This window comes from Loxodonta africana, chromosome 21, assembly GCF_030014295.1.
Source record: "Loxodonta africana isolate mLoxAfr1 chromosome 21, mLoxAfr1.hap2, whole genome shotgun sequence".
In the NCBI taxonomy this organism is placed as follows: Eukaryota; Metazoa; Chordata; class Mammalia; order Proboscidea; family Elephantidae; genus Loxodonta; species Loxodonta africana.
In genome coordinates this window covers 22784818-22800672 of record NC_087362.1, presented here as the reverse complement: position 1 = coordinate 22800672, position 15855 = coordinate 22784818, and the positions used below count along the sequence as shown (strand labels likewise).

At 37.8% G+C, this 15855-nt stretch overlaps 1 pseudogene; it reads left to right on the top strand.

Annotated features, from left to right (window-relative positions):
* Nucleotides 1-4478, top strand: part of LOC100664000 (methylsterol monooxygenase 1-like) — an 81149-nt pseudogene extending 76671 nt beyond the window's left edge.
* Nucleotides 4479-15855: the final 11377 nt, after the last annotated feature.

Sequence of the window (15855 nt, the reverse complement as noted above, 5' to 3'; positions counted from 1 at the left end):
TTCCTTAGAGCAAATTCAAAGGCAAAGATCAAAATTACAGTTCAAGTCAATTGTTAAATGCCTTATTTAAACCATCAAAGACAGTTATTAAGTTTTTATTAAGGGCATCCCTAGACCTTTTGATGTTTAGTGGGTACAAAAGGGTATTTTTACTAGGAATTAATATTATTATGTATGTATTTTTTTATGGGTAGATATATTATTATATGTGAAAAAATATACTTTTATAAAACTACATGTATTGATAACAGAATATATTAAGGAATTCTTATCCATTTGTTTTAGGCTCCATTTGGAATTGTGGCTGAACATGTACATTCTCTGAAAATGCTTATTTTTGAACCTGGATATTTCATCAGAATCATGCTTTCATTAGATTATGTAATTCTTCTTTTGGCATGGGTGACCTTTCATTTGATAGAAGATATTTTTTTTTTTATTATTGATACCCATGGTGTCTAGTCAGGTGATTAAAAAAAAATCATAAAATATCTTTAATTCATGGTCATAAGATTACCTGTAGACTATAGGAGAAATAAATTTTATTAATGTTATTATTAAAAAATGAAGGAGACTAATCATTGTATAAAAGTTCAAATAATGGAGATACTTTTATGATACAAGGAGACTTTTGCCCTATCTATGCCATTTTCATTTTTATAGTGAGAATATATTCTTGTATTGTTTGGGCAAATAAAATTTTGATAGGTCCTGTCAAGCTGCCTTCTGAAAGGGCCCCTACTTGCACTCCCACCAGGAACTTGTGAGAATGTTTTCCCTTTCGCCAACATCCTTCTAAACCTAGACATTACACTCGTTTAGATGTTTGTCAAAAATAGGATAAAAAGAGCTTTCAGTTTTTCCACCTGCATTTCCTCTGTGACTAGTGAGGCTACGCGTCTATTTGTATGTTTATTGACCAATATTACTTTTTTCTTCTTTATCTTTTTATTCTCATTTTTCCGTTAGGCTATATGTCTTTTTCCTATTGGTTGCATAAGCTTGTTTTATATATGTTGTAATTTTTTTCTCTATATCATTTGAATTTTGACTCTTGATGGTTCTGAAGTTGTATTGTTTTCATTTTTTAAAATTTTTATTGTACTTTAAGTGACAGTTTACAAATCAAGTCAGTATAAAAAACTCACACAAAAATTTATATACACCTTGCTATATACTCCTAATTGCTCTCCCCCCTAATGAGACAGCACACTCCTTCTCTCCCACCCTCTATTTCCATGCCATTCAGCCAGCTTCTGTCCCTCCTGCCTTCTCATCTCCACCCCAGACAGGAGCTGCACACATAGTCTCATGTGTCTACTTGAGCCAAGAAGCTCACTCTTCACCAGTATCATTTTCTATCTTATAGTCCAGTCCAATCCCTGTCTGAAGAGTTGGCTTTGGGAATGGTTCCTGTCTTAGGCTGCAGAAGGTCTGGGGACTATGACTTCTGGGGTCCTAGTCTCAGTCAGACCATTAAGTCTGATCTTTTTACGAGAATTCGAGGTCTGCATCCTGCTGCTCTACTGCTCCATCAGGAATTCTCTGTTGTGTTCCCTGTCAGGGCAGTCATCAGTTGTAGCTGGGCACTATCTATTTCTGGTCTCAGGCTGATGTAGTCTCTGATTATGTAGCCCTTTCTGTGTCTTGGGTCTTAATTACTTTGCGTCTTTGGTGTTCTTCATTCTTCTTTGCTCCTGGTGGGTTGAGACTGACTGAGGCATCTTAGATGGCTACTTGCTAGTGTTTAAGACTCCAAATGCCACTCTCCGAAGTGGGATGCAGAATGTTATCTTAATAGATTTTATTATGCCAATTGACCTAGACATCCCCTGAAACCATGGCCCCCAAACCCCCGCCCCTGCTACTCTGGTCTTTGAAGTATTCAGTTTATTCAGGAAACTTCTTTGCTTTTGGTTTAGTCCAGCTGTGCTGACCTCTCCTGTATTGTGTGTTGTCTTTTCCTTCACCAAAAAATAGTTCTTGTCTACTATCTAATTAGTGAATAACCCTCTCCCTCCCTCCCTCCCCACTCTTGTAACCATCAAAGAATATTTTCTTCTCTGTTTAAACTATTTCTTGAGTTCTTATAATAGTGGTCTCATACAATATTTGTCCTTTTGCAACTGACTAATTTCACTCGGCATAATTCCTTCTAGATTCCTCCATGTTATGGAATGTCTCATGGATTCATCATTGTTCTTTATCAATGAGTAGTATTCAATTGTGTGACTATACCACCATGTATTTATCTATTCATCTGTTGTTGGGTACCTTGGTTGCGTCCATATTTTTGCTGTTGTAAACAGTGCTGCAGGGAACATGGATGTGGATATATCTGTTCGTGTAAAGGCTCTTATTTCTCTAGGATATATTCCAAGGAGTGGGATTGCTGGATCATATGGTACTTCTATTTCTAGCTTTTTAAGGAAGCACCAAATCAATTTCCAAAGTAGATGTACCATTTTACATTCCCACCAGCAATGTATAAGTGTTCCGGTCTCTCCACAATCTCTCCAACATTTATTATTTTGTGTTTTTGGATTAAGGTTGGCCAGCCTTGTTGGAGTGAGATGGTATCTCATTGTAGTTTTGATTTGCGTTTTTCTAATGGCTAATGATCACGAGCCTTTCCTCATGTATCTGTTAGCTACCTGAATGTCTTCTTTAGCAAAGTGCCTGTTCTTATTCTTTGCCCATTTTTTAATTGGGTTATTTGTGTTTTTGCAGTTGAGTTTTTGCAGTATCATGTAGATTTTAGAGATCAGACACTAATCGGAAATGTCCTAGCTAAAAACTTTTTTCCAGTCTGTAGGTAATCTTTTTACTCTTTTGATGAGGTCTTTGAATGAGTATAGGTGTTTGATTTTTAGGAGCTCCCAGTTATCTAGTTTCTTTTCTGGTGTTTGTTCATTGTTAGTAAAGTTTTGAGTTCTGAAGTTTCAAATTTTCATGTAGCCAAATCTATCAGTAATTCCCTTTATGGCTTTTAGGTTTTATGCATAGTTAGAAAGTCCTTTTCTCAATGACTAATGTTCAAATAAAACTGTTTTGTCATTTCTTAAAAATCTGGTTAAATATCATAATTGAAGATTAGCAATTTCTTTATCCTTCTATAATGAATCTAAAGCTATCTCTTGTTTGAAAAAAAAAATATGGAAGCATTGAGACTTCACTAAAGAAATATTATTAGTTTTCTCAGTGCAGCAATTTTTTTTATTAATGACAAAAGTACTGATGTATTTATTATGTATGTATTTCAGATACTTCCTTTCTGTCTATTGGAAGGTATTTTGTGGCATGTTATTTATACTTAATGACTTTTTAAATGCCTAATATCCTAATTTTTTATTATTTTAAAATTATTATATATTTGTTGCATTTGACTTGGGACTTACTATGCCCATGAAGGCATATTCTGAGAATAATTTTAAACCACTGAATTAGCAAGGTTAATGCTTCTCATCTTAGGTGGAGAATATTCTACAGATGAATTGTAACTGACTTATTTAGCTATCCCTTTCCTTCCATCTTTCCTTCCTTTCTTCCTCTCAGCTCACTAAAGGGAGGGAGGGGTTGGAATGATTCAGACTGCTATTGTGCAGGCATTACTGGATATCAGATTTTAGATTTCCAGGCAAAAATAAAGGAGAAAACTCTAAATGTCACTATGAAATTATATATGTTCTCCCAACTATAGAAAGCACACTCATATTTTAATTAATCATGTTGCATTTAATCCTAACTTGTCATTACCTAAAAAAAGAAATAAATAAATTGCTACTCAGTAATTCTTAAGTAAACCTTTATAACACTTGATACTAATCTCATATGACCTTTACAGATGGCATATGTAGTGTTGTGGGCATTATTTAGCTGTTATAATCTGTGGTGAGAACTCTTCTCTAAAACAGAAAAGAAAAATAGTCCTTGAAAATCAAAGTCTAAAGATTTATTGTCTTTCATCCCCTGAAGTATTTAATATATAATTTTTGTAGAACTTTTATGTTTTCTCCTTAATAAGTTTTCTAGAATATGCACTCTTTTATGTAAATTTTTGTCTTTTGTAAACATAACAGAAATAAAGTGACTTAGGCAAAGTAGAGTGCTATTTGGATTAGTTAATCAGCAGGTGATTATCAATGAAAATGTCACCTATTTGAGATGCATTTATTTCCTTAGTGATCTTTACCATTTTATTTCAGTGGTTATGATATTCCTTTCAACCCTTTAAACCTCATCCCTTTCTACACTGGTTCACGGCATCATGATTTCCACCACATGAACTTCACTGGAAACTATGCTTCGACTTACATGGTGGGATAGAATTTTTGGAACAGACTCCCAGTTTAATGCCTACACTGAAAAGATGAAGAAATTGGAGAAAAAGACTGAGTAACCCTCTCTGTAAACCCTTCTGAAGATACACATTTTCCTGAATTGAAACTAGTAAACATTGCTTCTGGGAGCAGAAATAAGCATACGTCTTGGCTGCTAAGTGATAAAAAGAACATTAACAATCTTTATCTTCCTACTTTACTACAAGTCCTGTTTATGTACAAATAAATAAATATATATTTAAGTATGGTTTTCATGAGGAAATCTTAAATGCCATTTTGCTAATCTTATAAAAAAGGCTTTAAGTACTGAAAGAAGTATTAATCTATCAGGTGGCTCCGTGGTTAAGTGTTCGGCTACTAACAGAAAGTTCAGAGGCTGGAAACCACCATTTGCCCCCCGGGGAAAAAGATGTCACAATCAGCTTCCCTAAAGGTTACAGCCTTGGAAACCACAATGGGCAGTTGTACTCTGTCCTATAGGGTCGCTAAGAGTAGGAATCCACTCGGTGGCAATGGGTTTGGTTTAATGCCATAGGTCTGATGTCGAAATTGGTCATTAAATCTTTTAAATATGTAGTGCCCATTTCAGAAAGGTCTTAATCATGGTGTTGGTCTCATATTGAACTTTAGACATATAGTAGAGTTTGCCTACAGCTAGAAATATCGTGGGTTGACCCACGTCAACTGATGCAGTGAGTGACTAAAGCTACTAAATCAGGAATAGCTGCACTGACGACTTTAGTCTGGAGCTGACCATTTGAGGTGATTCTCCCTTTCTTTGGGGAGTTCTCTTTAATTCAACGCACTACTAATAAAAACCAAACCTGTTGCCATCAAGTCGATTCTGACTCATAGCGACCCTATAGGTCAAATAGAACTGCCCCATAGGATCTCCATGTAGCAGTGGGGGGATTCAAACTGCTGACCTTTTGCTTAGCAGCCACATACTTAGCCACTGCACAAATGGGCTCCACTATACATTAGAGCTTTTCTGAACTAATGCAAGGGGAATATTTCAGTCTAAAGGTTCTCACAGTTTCTTGAGGTTTTTTTTTTTTTAATTGTGGAGCTTTATTTCAGCTATTTACACTTTCATTTTTGTATGTCAGGATTTCATTATACTTAAATCTGTCTCTTGAAGCTTTATGAAGTGCCTTGCTGTATTTGCACTTTGAGCTATTGAAATAAATGTGATTTTTGTCTCATTTGGTTTCCATTTTTGAACATGATCTGTTACCTTTCATTTTATTGTTGTAAGAAAAAATGCAGAAATCATTAAATTAGTAAGTTTTATAATAAAAGAAACATTTCTGCTTTTAAAGTATTTCATTTGCTAAATTGTTTCCTGGAAGTTTCCACATGTAATTATCAGGCAGCCTATTGTGCAAAATTCCATCAAGCCGATAAAGTGGAGGATATACAAGCAGCTCTTTTCTCACCATAGAAAATTCATGTTTTCTGTACAGATAAAAGAATTGAGTGGAGCATTTTTAGGGCTGACTTATCTCAAGTATCTAAATTGTAACTCAAATCAAGGGCTGATAATTCTAACTTCGTATTAAAAAAAAAGAAATGCCCTCAAGTTGATTCTAATTCATGGTGACCCCAGGTGTGTCAAGAGTAGAAATGCTCCATAAAACAAACTCCATCAGCATTGAAAAGTGAGATAAACAACTCCACAGTAATAGTAGGAGACTTCAACACACCACTTCCGGTGAAGGACAGGACATCCAGAAAGAAGCTCAGTAAAGACACAGAAGATCTAAATGCCACAATCAAGGAACTTGACCTCGTAGACATATACAGAACACTCCACCCAAAAGCAACCAACTATACTTTCTTTTCTAGTGCACATGGAACATTCTCTAGAATAGACCACATATTAGGTCATAAAGGAAGCCTTAGCAGAATCCAAAACATTGAAATATTACAAAGCATCTTCTCTGACCATAAGGCCATAAAAGTGGAAATCAATAACAGGAAAAGCAGGGAAAAGAAATCAAACACTTGGAAACTGAACAATACCCTGCTCAAAAAAGACTGGATTATAGAAGACCTTAAGGATGGAATAAAGAAATTCATAGAATCCAATGAGAATGAAAACACTTCCTATCAGAACCTTTGGGACACAGCAAAAGCGGTGCTCAGAGGCCAATTTATATCAATAAACACACACATCCAAAAAGAAGAAAGGGCCAAAATCAAAGATTATCCCTACTACTTGAACACACAGAAAGAGAACAACAAAAGAAACCCACAGGCACCAGAAGACAACACATAATAAAAATTAGAGCTGAACTAAATGAAATAGAAAACAGGAAAACAATTGAAAGAATTAACAAGAACAAAAGCTGGCATTTTGAAAAAATCAACAAAGTTGATAAACTACCGGCCAAACTGACAAAAGAAAAACAAGAGAGGAAGCAAATAACCCGAATAAGAAATGAGATGGGCGATGTTACAACAGACGCAACTGAAATTAAAAGAATCATATCAGATTACTATGAAAAACTATGCTCAAACAAATTTGAAAACCTAGAAGAAATGGATGAATTCCTAGAAACACACTACCTACCTAAACTAACACAAACAACTAAATAGACCCATAACAAAAGAAGAGATTGAAAAGGTAATTAAAAAAAAAAACTCCCAACAAAAAAAAAGCCCTGGTCCGGACGGCTTCACTGCAGAGTTCTACCACACTTTCAGAGAAGAGTTAACACCACTACTACCAAAGGTATTTCAGAGCATAGAAAAGGATGGAATTCTACCAAATTCATTCTGTGAAGGCACCATATCCCTGATACCAAAACCAGATAAAGACACTACAAGAAAAGAAAATTATAGACCTACATCCCTCATGAATGTAGATGCAAAAATCCTCAACAAAATTCTAGCCAATAGAATTCAACAACATATCAAAAAAATAATTCACCATGACCAAGTGGGATTCATACCAGGTATGCAGGGATGGTTCAACACTAGGAAAACAATTAATGTAATCCACCACATAAATAAAACAAAAGACAAGAATCACATGATTTTTATCAATTGGTGCAGAAAAGCATTTGACAAAGTTCAACACCCATTCATGATAAAAACTCTCAGCAAAATAGGAATAGAAGGAAAATTTCTCAACATAATAAAGGGCATTTCTACAAAGCCAACAGCCAACATCACGCTAAATGGAGAGAGCCTGAAAACATTCCCACTGAGATCGGGAACCAGACAAGGATGCCCTTTATCACCACTCTTATTCAAACATTGTGCTGGAAGTCCTAGCCAGAGCAATTAGGCTAGATAAAGAAATAAAGGGCATCCAGATTGGCAAGGAAGAAGTAAAAGTATCTCTATTTGCAGATGACATGATCTTATACACAGAAAACCCTAAGGAATCCTCCAGAAAACTAGTGAAACTAATAGAAGAGTTCAGCAGAGTATCGGGATACAAGATAAACATACAAAAATCACTTGGATTCCTCTATGCCAACAAAAAGAACATCGAAGAGGAAATCACCAAATCAATGCCATTTACAGGAGCCCCTAAGAAGATAAAATACATAGGAATAAATCTTACCAGAGATGTAAAAGACTTATACAAAGAAAGCTACAGTACACTTCTGCAAGAAACCAAAAGACATTTACATAAGTGGAAAAACATACCTTGCTCGTGGATAGGAAGACTTAACATTATAAAAATGTCAATTCTACCAAAAGTGATCTATACATTTAATGCAATTCCGACCCAAATCCCAACGACATTCTTTAATGAGACGGAGAAACAAATCACCAACTTCATAGGGAAGGGAAAGAGGCCCCGGGTAAATAAGGCATTACTGAAAAAAGAACAAAGTGGGAGGCCTTACTTTATCTGACTTGAGAACCTATTGTACTGCCACAGTAGTCAAAACAGCCTGGTACTGGTACAACAGATATGTAGACCAGTGGAACAGAATTGAGAATCCAGACATAAATCCATCCACATATGAGCAGTTGATATTTGACAAAGGCCCCAAAACAGTTAAATGGGGAAAAGACATTCTTTTTAACAAATGGTGCTGGCATAACTGGGTATCCATCTGCAAAAAATGAAACAAGACCCATATGTCACTCCATGCACAAAAACTAACTCAAAATGGATCAGAGACCTAAATATCAAATCTAAAATGATAAAGATCATGGAAGAAAAAATAGGGACAATGTTAGGAGCCCTAATACATGTCATAAACAGTATACAAAACATTATTAAGAATGCAGAAGAAAAAGTAGTTAACTGGAAGCTCCTAAAAATCAAACACCTATGCTCAGCCAAAGACTTCACCAAAAGAGTGAAGGTATACAGACTGGGAAAAAGTTTTTAGCTATGACATTTCTGATCAGCACCTGATCTCTAAAATCTACATGATAACTGCAAAAACTCAACTACAAAAAGACAAATAACCCAATTAAATGGGCAAAAGATATGAACAGACACTTCACTAAAGAAGACATTCAGGTAGGTAACAGACGTGAGGAAATGTTCACAATCACTAGCCATTAGAGAAATGCTGACCAAAACTAGAATGAGATTCCATCTCACTCCAACAAGGCTGGCATTAATCCAAAAAAACACAAAATAATAAATGTTGGAGAGGCTGTCGAGAGATTGGAACACTTATACACTGCTGGTGGGAATGTAAAATGGTACAACCACTTTGGAAATCGATTTGGCTCTGCCATAAAAAGCTAGAAATAGAACTACCATACAATCCAGCAATACCAGTCCTTGAAATATATCCTAGAGAAATAAGAGCCTTTACACGAACAGATATATGCACACCCATGTTTATTGCAGCTCTGTTTACAATAGCAAAAAGCTGGAAGCAACCAAGGTGCCCTTCAACGGATGAATGGATAAATAAATTATGGTATATTCACAGAACAGAATACTACACATTGATAAAGAACAGTGAGGAATCTGTGAAACATTTCATAACATGGAGGAACCTGGAAGGCATTGTTGTTGTTGTTGTTAGGTGCCATAGAGTTGGTTCTCACTCATAGCGACCCTATGCACAACAGAACGAAACACTGCCCGGTCCTGCACCATCCCTACAATCGTTGTTATGCTTGAGCTCCTCGTTGCAGCCACTGTGTCAATCCACCTGATTGAGGGTCTTCCTCTTTTCTGCTGACCCTGTACTCTGTCAAGCATGATGTCCTTTTCCAGGGACTGATCCCTCCTGACAACATGTCCAAAGTATGTAAGATGCAGTCTTGCCATCCTTGCCTCTAAGGAGCATCCTGGCCGCACTTCTTCCAAGACAGATTTGTTCGTTCTTTTGGCAGTCTATGGTATATTCAATATTCTTCGCCAACACCACAACTCAAAGGCATCAACTCTTCTTCCATCTTCCTTATTCATTGTCCAGCTTTCACATGCATATGATGTGATTGAAAATAATACCATGGCTTGGCTTGGCTTAGTCTTCAGGGTGACATCTTTGCTCTTCAACACTTTGAAGAGGTCCTTTGCAGCAGATTTGCCCAATGCAATTCATCTTTTGATTTCTTGACTGCTGCTTCCATGGGTGTTGATTGTGGATCCAAGTAAAATGAAATCCTTGACAACTTCAATCTTTTCTGTGTTTATTATGGTGTTGCTCCTTGGTCCAGTTGTGAGGATTTTTGTTTTCTTTATGTTGAGGTGTAATCCATACTGAACACTGTAGTCTTTGATCTTCATTAGTAAGTGCTTCAAGTCGTCTTCACTTTCAGCAAGCAAGGTTGTGTCATCTGTATAACGCAGGCTGTTAATGAGTCTTCGTCCAATCCTGATGCCCCGTTCTTCTTCGTGTAGTTCAGCTTCTCGGATTATTTGCTCAGATTATTTGTACAGATTGAATAGGTATGGTGAAAGAATACAACCCTGACACACACCTTTCCTGACTTTAAACCAATCAATATCCCCTTGTTCTGTCTGAACAACTGCCTCTTGATCTATGTAAAGGTTCCTCACTAGCACAGTTAAGTGTTCTGGAATTCCCATTCTTTGCAGTGTTATTAATGGTTTGTTATGATCCACACAGTCGAATGCCTTTGCATAGTCAATAAAACACAGGTAAACATCCTCTGGTATTCTCTGCTTTCAGCCAGGATCCATCTGACATCAGCAATGATATCCCTGGTTCCACATCTTCTTCTGAAACCGGCCTGAATTTCTGGCAGTTCCCTGTTGACATACTGCTGCAGCTGTTTATGAATGATCTTCAGCAAAATTTTGCTTGCACGTGATATTAATGATATTGTTCTATAATTTCCATATTTAGTTGGATCACCTTTCTTGGGAATAGGCATAAATATGGATCTCTTCCAGTGAGTTGGCCAGGAAGCTGTCTTCCATATTTCTTGGCATAGACAAGTGAGCACCTCCAGCATTGCATTATGCTGAGTGAAATTAGTCATTTGCAAAAGGACATATATTGTATAAGACCACTATTATAAGCACTTGAGAAATAGTTTAAACTGAGAAAAAACATTCTTTTGTGGTTACGAGGAGGCGGGAGGGGGGAGGGTGGGAGAGGGGCATTCACCAATTAGTAGATAAGAACTACTTTAGGTGAAGGGAAAGACAGCACACAATACAGGGGAGATCAGCACAACTGGACTAAACCAAAAGCAAAGAAGTTTCCTGAATAAACTGAATGCTTTGAAGGCCAGCATAGCAGGGGCAAGGGTCTGGGGATCATGGTTTCGGGGGACATCTACATCAATTGGCATAATAAAATCTATTAAGAAAACATTCTGCATCCCACTTTGGAGAGTGGTGTCTGGGGTCTTAAATGCTAGCAAGCAGCCATCTAAGATGCATCAATTAGTCTCATCCCACTTGGATCAAAGGAGAATGAAGAACACCAAGGACACAAGGTAATTACAAGCCCAAGAGACAGAAAAGGCCACATGAGCCAGCGACTACATCATCCTGAGACCAGAAGAACTAGATGGTGCCTGGCCACAACCGATGACTGCCCTGACAGGGAACACAACAGAGAACTCCTGAGGGAGCAGGAGAGCAGTGGGATGCAGACCCTAAATTCTCGTAAAAATACCAGACTTAATGCTCTGACTGAGACTAGAAGGACCCCAGTGGTCATGGCCTCCAGACCTTCTGTTAGCCCAAGACAAGAACCATTCCCAAAGCCAACTCTTCAGACATGGATTGGACTGGACAATGGGTTGGAGAGGAATGCTGGTGAGGAGTGAGCTTCTTGAATCAGGTGGACACTTGAGACTATGTTGGCATCTCCTGCCTGGAGGGGAGATGAGAGGGTGGAGGGGGTTAGAAGCTGGGAAAATGGACATGGAATGAGAGATTAGAGTGAGAGAGCGGGCTGTTTCATTAGGGGGAGAGTAATTGAGAGTGTGTAGGAAGATGTATATAAGTTTTTGTGTGAGAGACTGACTTGATTTGTAAACTTTCACTTAAAGCACAATAATAATTATAAAAAAAGAAAAAAGTAGAACTGCTCCATAGGGTATTCAGTGGCTGATTTTTCAGAAGCAGATTGCCAAGCCTTTCTTCTTTAAAAAAAAAATTTCATGCAGTAATTAGTTCTAAATAAGGGATTCAGAAAGTTACAAGTAAGAACATCTTGTTAGACCATTTTTATAACTTGTGCAGATGTATAGTGGCCTTTTCATTTTCCCTCCTTCCACAGCTGTGTGTGTGTAAATTTGTTGTCTCTTTATTCTCAAACAGCAGTTTTGGGACTGAACTTAAAATAAGCTGTTTAATTAAAAAATACCTACAGGGATTATTATATCTTCTAACTTTCATGCAGAAACCCTGGTGGTGTAGTGGTTAAGTGCTAAGGTTGCTAACCAAGAGGTTGGCAGTTCGAATCCACCAGGCATTCCTTGGAAACTCTATCGGGCAGTTCTGCTCTGTCCTATGGGGTCGCTATGAGTCGGAATTGACTGGATGGCAGTGGGTTTGGTTTGGTTTTGGTTTAACTTTGGTTTAACTTGGTTTAACTCCCTAATCATGGAATGCACAGACATGTGAGGTGGTAAAACTATTAACAAGCTGGGCTGCAAACTGAAAGGTTGGAGTTTTAGTCCACCCAGAGGATTTTCCGAAGAAAGGCCTGAAAATCTACTTCCAATAAAACCAGTTTGTAAAAACCCTGTGAAGCACATTTCTGCTTTGACACACATGGGGTCACCATGAGTTGGAATCCACTACACAGCAATTGTTACCAGTACTCGACACTTGGAAACGCTGGTGCTGTAGTGGTTAAGTGCTATGGCTGCTATCCAAAAGGTTGGCAATTCGGATCCACCAGGTGCTCCTTGGAAACTTTATGGGGCTGTTTTTTTTTTCTACCCTGTCCTACAGGGTTACTGAGTGTAGTTTTTTATTCAGCATTTAGGGAGAGAGTGACACCTGCTGGACATTCAGCTAAACATTTTCTAACAACTTGGTACATTCTCACTAGCTAAGATTCATACTAGTTAAGATTTGCTGGCCACTCGCTATATACCCTGGATCATGTTATGGAGCTTTCTGATGTATATGCCGTTTTGCCATTTTACAGTTGAAGGAATAGGCTGAGAGGGGTTAAGGTGCTCAGGATCACAGGGCTGATCTTTTGACTTCAGAAGTTATGCTTTTTTTTTTGGCTACTGGAGGCCTATGTCTTCTCTAAAAATCTCAGGGAATACTTTCCAAAAATACCCCCTCATTTTATTTACAACATTTAGAAGTGAGTTATTTGAAAAGGAAGATATTTGTGTACCAGCAGTGACCCAGAATGCAATGTCTCATTTGCAATCAGCTTAATACAGAACAGAATTTAATAGAATTTACTGGCAACACTTTTGAATTTAAAGTTACCTGAATTAAGCTTCTAAAAATCTTATCTCCTAGCACTTGACAATAAGAAAAAAAAATCAACAAAGATGAAGACTAGCATACAAAAACATGATACCTGATTCTGATTCTACTCTAGAAAATTATCAACAAGAGATATTCTTTCATTTTTAGATTACCTATTTTTGATTGTACTGAAGTAGTAGTTTGAAAGCTTACAGTTAATATTGTAATTAAAAACTAGAGTATGCGCAGAGTTATATATATAAGAACAGTTAATTATTAAATTTTCCTCGTATTCTAGCTAAAGACATTTAGGCCTTTGGACAAGATTGAGTCTGTGATATTTAATAAGAGACTCTCACCTCTCATCCCAGCTGCAAATACTTATGCTCTTAAATACAAGCGAAAGCTAATAAATTCCATGTTCAAGTTCCTCATCTCCACAGCTGGAGAGAGTGTCTAAGCTCTTCATGAAGAGTGTGTAGTTAGAGGACATTCATTTCTGAAGGTTTACGTCCTCATCTATTCTTCCAAAAAGTTAGAATATTTTTAGCCAATATTCAGAATGGTGATGTGCCTTTGGTCAAATGAACGCCCTCTCTGACTGGTGACCATCACACGCTGACATTCTTATATAAAATCACTAGAGGGCCTTTGTAAAAGCCTTTAGGAAATGTGCTTAGAGTACTCTTGGGTTCTGAATGTCTATAGAAAGAGGAAGTGAGAGGCTAGACTCCAATATAGGAAATGTTACCTTCAGACTTAAAAAAAGAAGCAATTCACTCAAGGGACAGATGCAGGCTCACTGTGCAATCACAAAGGGAAGGAGCTGGGAGAGAAAACAGGAGCGTAGGCTAATCATAGGATAATAATAGGATAATCAACTCAACACTTGGAGCTGCTAACAGGAGATTCAAGCCAGCTACTTGAGAGATGCAGGGAGGGATGTTCTTCGACAGCCTCTTGCTACTTAGCATTGGGAAACTCCTTTGCTACTTGTTCACTCTCTGTTGTTGTTACGTGTGGTGGAGCCAGTGTTCCGACTCATAGGGACCCTATGCACAACAGAACAAAACACTGACTGGTCTTGCACCATCCTTACAATTGTTGCTATTCTTGAGCCCATTGTTGCAGCCACTGTGTAAATCCATCTCATTGAGGGTCCTCCTCTTTTTCGCTGACCCTCTACTTTACCAAGCATGATGTCTTTCTCCAAGCAAGAGAAAGACAACATGTCCACAGTACGTGAGATGCAGCCTTGCCATTCTTGCTTCCAAGGAGCATTCTGGTTGTATTTTCTCCAAGACAGGTTTGTTCGTTCTTTTGGCAGTCCATGGTATATTCAATATTCTCCTCCAATGCCACAATTTAAAGGCATCATTTCTTCCTTAGTCATTGTCCAGCTTTTGCTTGCATAGGAGGCAATTGAAAACACCGTGGCTTGGATCAGGCCCACCTTGGACATCTTTGCTTTTTAACACTATGGAGAGATTTCTTGCAGGTGATTTGCCCAATACAACGTGTCTGTTTTCTTGACTGCTGCTTCCATGGGTGTTGTTTGTGGATCCAAGTAAAATGATATCCTTGACAATTTCAGTCTTTGTTTATCATGATGGTGCTTATTGATCCAGTTGGAGGATTTTTGTTTTCTTTATGTTGAGGTGTAATCCATACTGAAGGCTGTGGTCTTTGATCTTCATCAGTAAGTGGTTGTCTTCAATTCAGCAAGCAAGGTTGTGTCATCTGCATAATGCAGGCTGTTAGCGAGTCTTCCTCCAATCCTTATGTCCCATTCTTTTTTACAGAGTCCAGTTTTTTGGATTATTTGTTCAGTATGCAGATTGAGTAGGTATGGTGAAAGGATACAACCCTGACTCACATCTTTCCGCACTTTAAGCCACAAAGTATCCCCTTGTTCTGTCTGAACGACTGCCTCTTGACCTACATACAGATTCCTCATGAGCTCAATTAAGTGTTCTGAAATTCCGTTCTTCACAATGTTATCCAGAATTTGTTATGATCCACACAGTGGAATGCCTTTATATAATCAATAAAACACTGTAAACATCTTTTTGGTGTTCTCTGGTTTCAGCCAGGATCCATCTGACATCAGCAATGATATCCCTGGTTCTGCATCCTTTTCTGAATCCGGCTTCAATTTCTGGTAGTTCCCTGTCGATATACTGCCACAGCTGCTTTTGTATGATCTTCAGCAAAATTTTACTTGTGTATGATATTAATGATATTTTTCGATAATTTCTGCATTTGGTGGGATTACCTTTCTTGGGAATAGGCCTAAATATGGATCTCTTCCACTCGGTTGGCCAGGTAGCTCTCTTCCAAATTTCTTGGCATAGACAAGTGAGCACTTCCAGTGCTGCGTCTGTTTGTTGAAACATCTCAATTGGTATTCCGTCAATTCTCGGAGCCTTGTTTTTTGCCCATGCCGTCAGTGCAGCTTGGACTTCCTTCAGTACTATTGGTTTCTCATCATATATTACCTCCTGAAATTGTTGAATGTCTACCAATTCTTTTTGGTATAGTGACTCTGTGTGTTCCTTCCATCTTCTTTTGATGCTTCCTGTGTCGTTTAATATTTTCCCCATAGAATCCTTTGGTATTGCAACTTGAGGTTTGAATTTTTTCTTCAGTTCTTTCAGC